This window comes from Euphorbia lathyris, chromosome 4 (assembly GCF_963576675.1).
Source record: "Euphorbia lathyris chromosome 4, ddEupLath1.1, whole genome shotgun sequence".
Lineage (NCBI taxonomy): Eukaryota > Viridiplantae > Streptophyta > Magnoliopsida > Malpighiales > Euphorbiaceae > Euphorbia > Euphorbia lathyris.
Window position 1 is genome coordinate 4,659,315 of NC_088913.1, and position 11,740 is coordinate 4,671,054.

At 33.1% G+C, this 11,740-nt stretch overlaps 1 long non-coding RNA gene across 3 annotated transcripts; it reads left to right on the forward strand.

Annotated features, from left to right (window-relative positions):
* The first annotated feature begins 439 nt into the window (after window positions 1-439).
* Window positions 440-6,152, forward strand: LOC136226783 (uncharacterized). 3 transcript variants are annotated; one of them, XR_010687852.1, is made up of 3 exons: window positions 440-808; window positions 3,456-3,932; window positions 4,122-6,152. It is a non-coding gene; the product is annotated as an uncharacterized lncRNA (long non-coding RNA). The 3 variants fall into 3 exon arrangements; XR_010687853.1 differs by having other exon boundaries at window positions 4,125-6,152; XR_010687854.1 differs by lacking the exon at window positions 4,122-6,152 and having other exon boundaries at window positions 441-808; window positions 3,456-3,681; window positions 3,871-4,111.
* The last annotated feature ends 5,588 nt before the right edge of the window (window positions 6,153-11,740 follow it).

Here is an 11,740-nt window from a genome sequence, read left to right on the forward strand (position 1 = left end):
TAATTTTTTTAATTGGCAACTTGGTGTGAATCGGGTTGACCGGTTTCCGATTTAACCACCGATCAAACCGATCCACTGCAGGTTCACACCGGTTTTTGGAGGGTTGATAAACCCAATAAAGCTCGGACCGGACTGCCTTCGACCGATCCGATCCGACCGGTCCGGTTCGGGTTTGATAACATTACTTAAAATGACCGTCAACGATAAAATATTCAAAAATTAAAATTGTTCAGAACGACATTTACCATGAAACCACAATTATTTTTCAAAATCACATTTTTTAAGCCTTCTCTCTCTAAAAATCCACTTACTAATATAATTATTATTAAGGTCAGTTTTTCAAAAATCCAACCCAAATGAAATTATTGGAGTCGGTTTTAAAACAAACCGACCCAATTATTTTTTCATCACATTGGCATCGGTTTTCTAAAAAATCGACTCCAATTTAACCTAGTAAAATAATTTCAGTTCACGCGGTAGTCATCTTCTCCAAAGTTCAGGTTCACGCAATCATCTTCCCCAATAGTTCAGGCTTTCGATTTCGCCTAACGCGTTTCACAGTCGTCTTCCCCTAATACATTTCACGTAGTTCCTTTGGCTTCCACACTTTCAGCATTTCACAAGGAATTTCACGAAGTCGTCTTCCCCTGTACCGAGAATGACTTGAGCAGTTCTTCCTAAAATCATCTTCCCCTATAAGAACGACTTGAGCATTTTCAGGAAGTCGTCTTCCCCTAAGAATAACTTCAGTAGTTCTTCCTAAGTCAGAGGAAACCTTCGTCTTCATCAGTTTCTTCCTAACTCAAAGGTTTGTTTTCTGTTTCTCTGATTTTATTCATTGATTGTGTGCCCTAATTTGTTCCTGTTTATGTTTTCTGGGCAAACAAATCCATAGCCGTTCATGTCTGTTGCTTCTTCGATGATGCACGCGTATTGTTCGATATAATGTCCCAAAGAGACATAGCAACCTTTAACTCCCTCACGCCCCTATCTATTTTGTGCATTCTTCTGCTCTATGCTCATTGATATATCACTTTCTAATTAATCTTATTTAAACATGGAATTGCATACTATTAGTTTTTGTATTGACCTCAAGTAGCTTCCCTTCCTTCTCTAAGGAGACTGTTCGTTTGTCTCCTCCACAAAATGGAAGTTCTGTTGCTCTTATTGGTGGTTATTGCTGGTAAGTCCAGGGGCGGAGCTAGGGGATAGGGGAGGGTCTTCTGACCCTCTGACCCTCTGGAATATACGATATATAACTAAGTTTGCATAGTTGGTTGTGGTGATAATTAAAGGAATCTCTGCAATTTGATGAATAATTTCTTTAATTGACCAAACTTGTCAACGTTGGGGATAAAATTGTTCTTGGCTGTCAATATTAAGGGTAAAATTGCACCATTTTATAAATTAGAGGTAAAATTATTCTTAGGTTTATACATTAGAGTATTTTGCACATTATCCTTATTTTATATTGAATCTCAGTTGTTTTGCACCTTAATGTTTCCAATTATGATCAAATTTACCTTTATATTATCAAAATTTTGATTTAACTACTATGAATCAAAGCCTTAAGTCGTTATTAAGGAAAAAAAATCTTCATGCAATGGAGCCCCTCCGTACCTTGAGCTCTGGCTCCGCCACTGGGTAAGTCCACATTATTTTTTTCTCTCTTTCTCTTTTCCTGTTTCGCAAATATGCATTATGCATTATCTAGTGAAATAACAAGTAACATTGTTCTTATTGGTTCTAAATGCTGCTAGTTCCAAATGAAACCATTAGAGTATACCTGGTTAATTGCATTTGAACTATATATCTTCTATATGCGAGCTAATTGAATGACTTTGTTCATTTGGGTAAATTTCAAATAAAACCGCTGTGGTTTCATTAATTTTCAGATAAAGGACTGTGATTTACTTTTTGTGAGGTTTTGCACTTTTAATAATGCTATTAAAATTATCTTTAACGACCTGAAAATGAAAGTTTTCAAGAATTAAAGTTGTTCGATATCATATTTGCTATGTAACTACATTTTCGATTTTAGAAAATCATCTATTTTGGAACTTTCTATCTCTAAACATTAACTTTCTCCCTTTACCAAACATCATCTAAATAATCTCGAAATAAAAAAGTTGAAGAATTAAAGTTGCGTAGTTATTAAAATATGTCATTTTTGAAGTTGTCAATGGTGATTATAATAGTATCAATCGAAAAAGTCCTTATTTTGCTAAAATTGAAAACCTCAGTCCCCGTCTTGATAAAAAAATAAACCACAGTCCTTTATCTGAAAATTAGTGAAACCACATAGTTTTATTTGAAATTTACCTTTTATTCTTTTTGCTTGTAAGGATATGATAGCCAAAATAGTTGATCTGCAAGTTACATTTTCTCCCATTGATGTGATGTTTAACCTAATAAGAAACAAACTATAGAAGGCTAAAAAGGTTATATTAATTGTTGGACTTTTTAAACTTCACATTAGAACCAGAACATTGAACATTCTATGACCACTAAGGTCTATGAAGTATAAAGAGTAATTTTCAATTTCACATTGCCCATTGATTTTCCTATATATATACACATTTTTTTTTTTGGTTTATAATGTTAATGTATGATCTTATACAAAAGGTTAGTCATTGGTTCTTCATACACTAGACAGGAAGAAATAAACTATTTTTAGTTAGTTGCCTTGAAATATTTGTATGGGTGGCTATAGCCTTTTTCTCCTGGTAACTCTATTATGTTCCATCTCTAGTACATAGTCCTGAAAGAGCTGCTATATTTATCATCACAGGCTGTCAATGTTATTTTTCATGAATGCTTGTTTTTATACTACTCATTAGTTTCAATTCATTTTGACACATTATGACAAAAGTTTTCATTTTCAAATCCTCTTGAAACTGCCAAAAAGTTTAGCTCTTCAAATCCATCCTTCCAAGCACAAATTGCATTAGACTGTCTGAAAACCAGGAGATTGGTAAGGATCTCTAACATTAAAAACCCAGATCATATGTATTAAAACCGTTACATAATCTAAAGTGAAATATTACATAATATGTGCAGTATTTACCCAAAAAATTTATGCAAAACAGGAACAAGATGTGAATGCCTTCTTGGGTAGTTTTATACTTATCAATGGATGCGTAAGATTATGATTATTGTATAGGAGGCAATGTCTAATTAGAATTTTAATTGTGTAAATAGGTCTTGTATGTGTATAAATATATGGTCATATATATCCATGTAAAATGGTAAAGTGTATTTTGGTATTATGTGGTTAGATCTGCTATTTTTGAGTTGTTTTGCTCCAAGGAAAGATGCTCTGAATTTCCTGCCTTTTCTCTTAAATCTAGAAGGAATTCGCAATTAACTTTGTTCAACTTACTTCTTGATACTATGTATGTCTCATCCTGACTGTTCTTTTCTTTTACAAAGAGATAATTCAAGTTCCTTCACAGATGGCGTGGCTCAGGCGATGTCTGCTGATTCAAATTCATCTTCTTCTTAGCAGTTATGTACGGTCTAATGTCGGCACTTGTTTACTCTATACTTCATGTGAAGTTCATTGAGCCGCTCGGAATTGACGCTCCTCTTGATCGCTTCTCCGAGGCCAGGGCCGTCGAACATGTTCGAGTTTTGACCCTAGACGCTCCTCTTTACCACTTTGAAACATGTGGAAGGAATGTAAGTAACTAAAATTTAAACGATTCCTTTTTGATGTACTGAATTTAAGAGAGACAATAATACTTTACTTGAGAAAGTAGGAATCTAAAGCAGGCTTTTCATGCAAAGTATATCCAAATTTGCTTAACTTCTCCATTCTTAATTCTTATGCTTCCTCTTCAAATAAAAAGTTTCTCTATCATTCTTCAGCAAGTTATAAACAATAACTTAGGACTGGTGTTAATGGACTATTTAATCAAGCAATCTCGCAGGTAAAATCTAACATGTGCTTAAATTTACTTGTATTATTAGAAGCTTTTTTGGAGGATGATTCACTAGCATATGATATAATGTCTTTTGCTGGTAAACTGTTGTCTTTTTGAACCAAAGCTTTTATCCGCCTCCCTCTCTTCATTTACTGAATTTTCTTTTATATACTCTTCTCTCTTTTGGTTCCGAAGTAGCAAGGATCCCATGGCTTTACTTATTTCATTCCGATCCTCGGTCACCGGAGAGGAGCTCCCTATCCTTGTTTTCAGACGATTGAGTTCCGATTCACGGTGGCCTCCTGATTTTGGGTAATTTTAGGCTATTCTCTTGGTTTTGATGTAGTTTCAGTGAGTTCTCTCACTTTCACCAAAGGGAAATGAAGCGATTAGCTTCTTGGGTATTACGACATCTGCCAAGGGAGATCGGTTACCCATCCGTGTACCTAAAACCTTTTCCAGGTCTCTCCTTAGTCGAATCTCGACATGCAGGTAAGGAGGTGAGTATTTCTCACTTGGTTTGGGTTTCGGTTTCCTTTAACTCGCAGTCTTTTTGTGCTTTGTGGCTACCTTTGTGATTGTTGGCGAATTGGAGTTTTAGAACTCTTATCTCTGCTCTGAAGTTGTTTTCGTTATGAAGTTTTTGGTGTTTTTAATTACTCTTTCCTGTTGTGGTTAATGTGTTCATGGTTTCAGAATGCAAAATAAAAATAAAATAGAAATAAGAAGTTAGGGTGGGTTTTGGTGTTCATCTTTTGCTAGCTAGTGTTAAAGACTTTTTTCTCATTTGTAATAATGATAATTTATAGACTACTAGATAGTTGTGGATTTTTTCTGCAGATTAGAGATAATTGTGAATTCTGGGATTTTCTGCAGATTAGATATAGTTATGAATTCAGTTGGTAAAAAAGCAAAATGTTTCGTTTAGTGAAAATAGCAATGACACGAACCCTAAGAAATTGACTCATTAACCATTCCAACAAATCCATTTTTTAAATCACATCATATTCAAGATGATCGTCCATCCATTTTTCTTCTTTTTAGGATTGAATATTTTGATAATTTGTTCATCTGTGAGAAGGTTTTTCAACAAATACCGGCTGAACTCCAAACCTTCCCACAAAATAAGATTTTTCACACCATTAGCCTCAAATGTCCACATGGTTTGTTCCACCCCATAAACGTATGAGGTATACTCCTCATCCTCCTCTACAATCAATTTGAAAAATTGATTGAGCAACTGTATCTCCTTGACATATTTCAGGTCGAGTAGCAAATCAACACACATCTCCACAGCTTGGTTCAAACCAAGGTGCTCCCCGTTGTAGACATTAACAACTTTCATTATATTTCTTTCGAGAAAATCATGCGATAGACCTAAATTCCTAAAGTCAATATGCAAATTCAGGGGTGTCTCGACTAGGATCAAGCCAACTATATTTGATTGATTTGTAGCTGGATCAGTGAATACTTCATTGGCAATCTCTGCCACTTCCCTCATGAATCTTTGCCTTCTTTCAACAAGAAATTCAAATTTGGGTCCTCCTATGTAGACCCTTGTTGCTACATCAAAAATCAAGTTACATAGTAACTTGTAGGTGTTGCCACTGATTGTTACAAAGAAAGCCTCTGAATTATCCATTACTATGAATCCGAACTTTTCTTCTGATTCTAACAGTTGTTCCAATACTTCTACATGGAACTTTTCATTAAATAGACATAGAGAAGTTCGAATTGGCTTGAAAAGGCCAGACGTGCATTGGAACATCTCGAATCCATGTCCGCAAACACTGTTGCCACAATACAAGACCATTCCATTGGAAGGAGAACGACACCAAGAACGATAGTGAGCCTTTAAATACAGTTGGGCTAATTCAATGGAATCTATTTGGACAGTTGAAGCTTGAGAGTCAAGGACATGTCAACACTGGATATCCCATCTCCGGATGGCATGATAATAGGCTTGGACCCCTAGCTGTTACTAACAGCTTTATCACTCTTTTCAGTTGCCAAATGAGTAAGTATCTATCAGACATGAAACCTACAATATTCAATTAAAAAAAGAGATCATATAGAAAAACACTTGTTACTCATGAATGTGAAACAACCATTTTGCTAGTGATTAAAAAGAAATAGAGAACATACAAATTGTTGTGCTCTCATCGTTGTTGAATGAAGCTTCCTGTAAATTCAAAATGCCAATGGTAAATGTATGTGTATTGTCAAGGAGTTGCAACTCAAATTCATATATATATATATATATATATATATATATATATATATATATATATATATCTTATTACAAGTGTGGGCGGTCCAGTCACACTACGTGTCCTCGCTGAGCGAGGGTCCGGGGAGGGGTCTGTATTCCACTTAAATTAATAAAATAAAAATAAACAAACTAAGCAGCCTAAGAGTAATTAAGCAAGCCCGTGAGATTTGAAGTCCCAGGTAAAGATAAGCCAAGGGCTAGATTTTGAATTCAATTCCTAGCCTCGGTCTAACCTAACTCATTGTAGCCTAAGGGTATAGTGGATACTAGTAGTAATGAAACAATTTACAAGTTAAAGAAAGAGCTAAACCTTTTTTCTATTCCTATTCCTACCACAAGAAACTGCTACTTGCATAGATGTTTTTGTGAAATTTTGCTGTCAAACTGAATTTTTTGGAATACAATACTTTTACAGAAAGCTAAACCTTGCAACCAAAAACATAACTCCCCATTTTTCAATTTTGTCCAATGTTTTTGAAATTTTTTTTGTCAAACTGAAACCTTTGGAATATATACAAATGGTAAACCTTCCAACCAAAAACATGACTCGCCATTTTTCAATTTTGTCTAAGATCTCCTTCTCAGAAGGTTTATGAAATTTTGCTGTCAAACTGAAATTTTTGGAATACACTTGTAACAAGAACAATGTAGGGACTCTAATATAAAACATGACTCACCATTTTTCTGTTTTCAAATTTGTCCAAGCTCCAAGCTCCAAGCTCCCAGATAATGAAATCATTTTTTGTTTTTCAATTTATAGGCCAATCTGGCAGTTTCATCTTCTTCTTTTGGTATCTCTTAATTTGGCACCTACACATTTATAATCACAATAACAATTCCATATCAATTAACAAAGAAATATTTATTACATAATTGTTATTTCTTTATTACAACTAATGCAAAACAATAAATTACTTTTTTTTCTATTTCAATTTAATTGTATTATTTATTTATTTTTATTTCATTTTTTTTCTATTTGTAGGCCAATCTAGCAGTTTCATCTTATTGAGTTTTCCTCTTTTGCTATATCTTAATTTGACATCTAAGCATTTATAAGCATAATAACATTCCATTCACTGTAAATATTTATTACATTCAAGGAGTATACATCATGTGTTTATGGGCTTCGGCCCCCCAAGCTTCGGGCTGTCTCCACCCCTGATGGGAATATAGCTCTTTCCACCGAAGGTTCTATATTCCAAAAGAACACATCATAGACATTGTCACTACTCTACAAGATCCTCTAAGCACAATAAGACTACCCGTCAAAACTTTATTGAATCTCATTAAAGAGACCAAGATGAGAGTCGCCTTAAAGCTTCGTGTCCAAGTTCTAACAATCGACGACAACCCAAATGTGATAAAAAAAAATAGGACATGGTGATCCTCCTTTTGTTAAAGATGATATGTACAATCTTATTCATAGAGAACTTCAGAATTCTATGGTAGAAGCCAATATTGACTCTAGAATTCCGCAAATATCCATCATTTAAGGAATATAATGGAATGACAGATCCCACTGTGTACGTAAAAATTTCCAATAGTCATTGGAAACTACCAGTGCTACAAATGCTCTCATGTGCAGACTCTTTCCTACCACATTCAAGGAGGCTTCCACTTACTAGTATGAGAAACTCTTCAACTTGTGAGATCAACTACCTATTCAAGAATAAAAACGATGTTGCATGCATGTCTCTACAACATTATACCAATCCTTAATATAATGCTTAACTTGGGACTGTTTAGGTTTTTAACCATTTTAGATATGTGCTATGAGATATTGTCTCACTTTATCTTGTATGAACATTTTAACTATATGATTACAAACTATGAATTTCTTTTATCTTTATTTGGTTATGTGATAAAAGATATATGCTATTAATAGTAAATTATAACTATATATTCAATCAAACATATGTAAACGATAATATCATTAAACAAACTATCCTAAAACAAATTATCTTGGGACATAACCCTAACACGTTGATCCTATGGGTCATTCCTCAAATTGCATACTAACTTGAGCAATTCAAGTCTATTGGATGAATATCTTAAAGGAAAGATAAAGGAAGTTGATGATGTCTTTCATGGAAAGGAGGTAGGTTTGGACCAGGCTATGGAGATGTCTATTAAATTTTACTCGAACACAAGTATATCGAAGAGAGACACTTGATTAAACAAATTTTCAAACTAATTGCAGAGAAGGAAAATAGGGAGTATAAATCATGTGTTTATGGCGTTGAATAAACATTGTGGGCACTAGAAGCTCATGGTGTCAAAAATATGATTGTTTGAAAATTATTGGCATAATTGTTTATTTGATAAAAAGATCAAACAGTCTAAAAAGACAATTATGGATAATATGTAATGGATAATGGTCTAACACTTTGAATAATTCAAAAGACAATTTCTCTATTCATTCATACATATACCAATAAATAATTAATAGTGGTGGCATATAAAATCCAAAATAATAATTAACTAGTTGAATGATAGATTAATTGTTTGTTTGAGAAAAAGATCAAACAGTCTAAGAAGACAATTATAGATAATATGTAATGGCAAATGATCTAACACTTTGAATAGTTCAAAACACAAATTCTTTGTTCGTTCGTGCATATACCAATAAATAATTAATGTTGTAGCATGGGAAAAGATAAACAATTAATTAATTGAACATTAGATTAATTATTTGTTTGAATATAGATCAAATGGTCTAAAAAGATAAATATGGATAATATATAATGACAAATGATCTAACACTTTGAATAGTTTAAAAGATAAGAATAGTTCAAAAGATAATGCATTCATCAAATTACATACTAACTTTAGCAATTCATGTCCATTGGATGACTGTCTCAAAGGAAAGATAAGGGAAGTTGCTGACGTCTTCCATGGAAAAGAGGCTGGTTTGGACCAAGCTGTGGAGAATGCCTGATGAATTTCTTCATGAACTCAAGTATATCAAGGAGAGACACTTGATTAAATAAATTTTCAAACTAATTATAGACAAGGAGAATAAGGAGTATACATCATGTGTTTATGGGGTTAAATAAACATTGTGTAAATTAGAAGCTCATGGTATTAAAAACATGATTGTTTGAGAAGATCTTGATTTGTACCGATATTCGTTGAAATACATTCTCACAAATGAACAAGTTACAAAGATATCAAACCGGAAGAAGAAAAAGAATGCATTGATAGGCATCTTGAATATGATGTTGTTGAGAAGATAGATTTGCTCGAGTGGTTCATGGTGGAATACTTGATGTTTTGTGGTTCAATGACTTTTATTGCCAACAAATCTCCACAAGGCTTGCAATTTTGGAATGGTTTCGATAAACAAAGAAAAAATAATTAATTAAACAATAGATTAATTATTTGTTTGAGAAGAAGACTAAACAGAATAAAAACATAATTAGGATAAAACATAATGACAAATGATTTTAACACTTTGAATAGTTCAAAAGAGAATAATAGTTTAACGGGTTAATTTAAAAAAAAGGTCATGTGATTTCATGAATTCGCAAAATCAAGGCGAAAGGCCTTCGATAAACAAAGAAAAAAAAAAATTAAACATTAGATTAATTGTTTGTTTGAGCAGAAGACTAAACATACTAAAAAGATAATTAAGATAAAACATAATGACAAATGATTTTAACACTTTGAATAATTCAAGAGAAGAATAGTTTAAAGGGTTAATTTAAAAAAAGGTTATGCGATTTCACGAATTCGCAAAATCAAGGCGAAAGGCCTAACGCTGTTAAACATAATGACTTTCGGAGGTAATTTTGTAAAAAAAATTATCTTTTATTTTAAAATTTGAAAAAGTCATAATTCAATAAAAAAAATCTATTTCTCTCTTCTCTCTCTTCTTTAGCTTTTTTCATTTTAATAGTTGAGTTCTCTCTGTCCTTCTTCTTTGTTTGTAAAGAGTCCAAGGCTGCAACTTTTGCAAATCTATCTGCATTTTCATATATACTGAATCAGAATAACAATTGAAATCATGGTAATGAAGAAAATGCCATTAAGGATAAAGGAAAGAAGAAAGAAAAATCAAGACTGCGATTTCTGCAAATCTGTTTGGTTGTTTCATATATGCAGAATCAGAATTTATTGAAGGAAATCATGATAATGGAAATGACACGTGAAGGTGAAGGAAAAAGAGAAAAATTTAATGATTTGCATTTTCATGTATACTGAATCAAAATTTGCCCATGGAATTCATGATAAATAATGAAAATGACATTGAACCTAAAGGAAAAAAGGAGGAAAATCATAAAAGCTTGATTTGTGTTCAGAATTATCCATCTCCATAATTGAACTCATTAGTTTCATTATCAAATCAACATTATAAGTCAAAAAATTGAAATTCAACCGACATTATTATACAAAATTTAACTAACCTTATACTTAGAACACAAAATTAAGAGATTCTAACCTTTTTTCCATGGTCAATAATTATAGGATAATCATATAGGTAGAGATAGAGATCTTTAACGGAGGTGAAGAAGACAATAAAAAAGGATCAAAAGATTGAGACATTAAAGTGCGATAACTAGAAGGAAGAAATCTTCTCCAAAGAGAATCTGATTCAGAAATCAACTTAAAGCCGGAAGAGACCATGTAGAGTCAGTTAGTGTCCTTAGGATTTGTGAAGGAGAAGACGGTTACTATGTAGTCTGATACGAGTAAAATGAATATGTTTACGAGGCTGAATATTCATGGCAAAGAGTTTCAAAGATCTAGTTTTCAACCAGAAATGGGAGAAACAAGCAGAGCTTACAGTTCAAGAAGGATTCCTCTCGAACAGCTAGGATGAAGAACAAAACAGCATGAACAACAATAGAAATGGGTCAAATTAGTGGGTCACAAACTTATGTGCGGGTCAAGCAAGCTAAAGGAGAGAGCAAAATGTGGATGGCAAGGCAACATCCATCTTGTGCCAAGTGGAGGGTGTTAATTTAATTGTCCTCTGTAATAGGTTTTAAGTACTCTGTTGCCCTTTGTTTTAGGGTTTATTTCGTGTCTTATAAATACCTTGATAGTTAGCTAAAGGATGACACCTCGTTTTCAGCCACCTTTCTTTCATTCTCTGCATTTTTCTATTTTATGTCGGAAGGAATATTTTGGGAAAGAACAAGTTGTTCACTCATGAGAATGATGAGTAGTTCATTTTGCAGGCATAGCCAGCCATCAATGACAATTGTAAGTAACTGTTTTATTAATGAAGTATTTCCATCCATGATTGATTGTCCATAGTATGCTAAGTGTGTAGATTAGGATCCAATATATATGTTAGTTATTGAGTATGGCACGACAGTGCTCTGATATAACGGAACCAACTATGAGATTGAGAATTGATATGACATTTGTTTCAGTATGTCAATTATTTATATAATGAGTTCTTCTAAAATAGCCCATTAAAATAAAAAGAGAGAAAGAATAGAGAAAAGAGAGAGAATAGAGAGAGATTTTTTAATTGAATTTTGACTTTTTCAAAGATAAATAGTTTGTTCTATGGGATGATTGTTTCAATGAA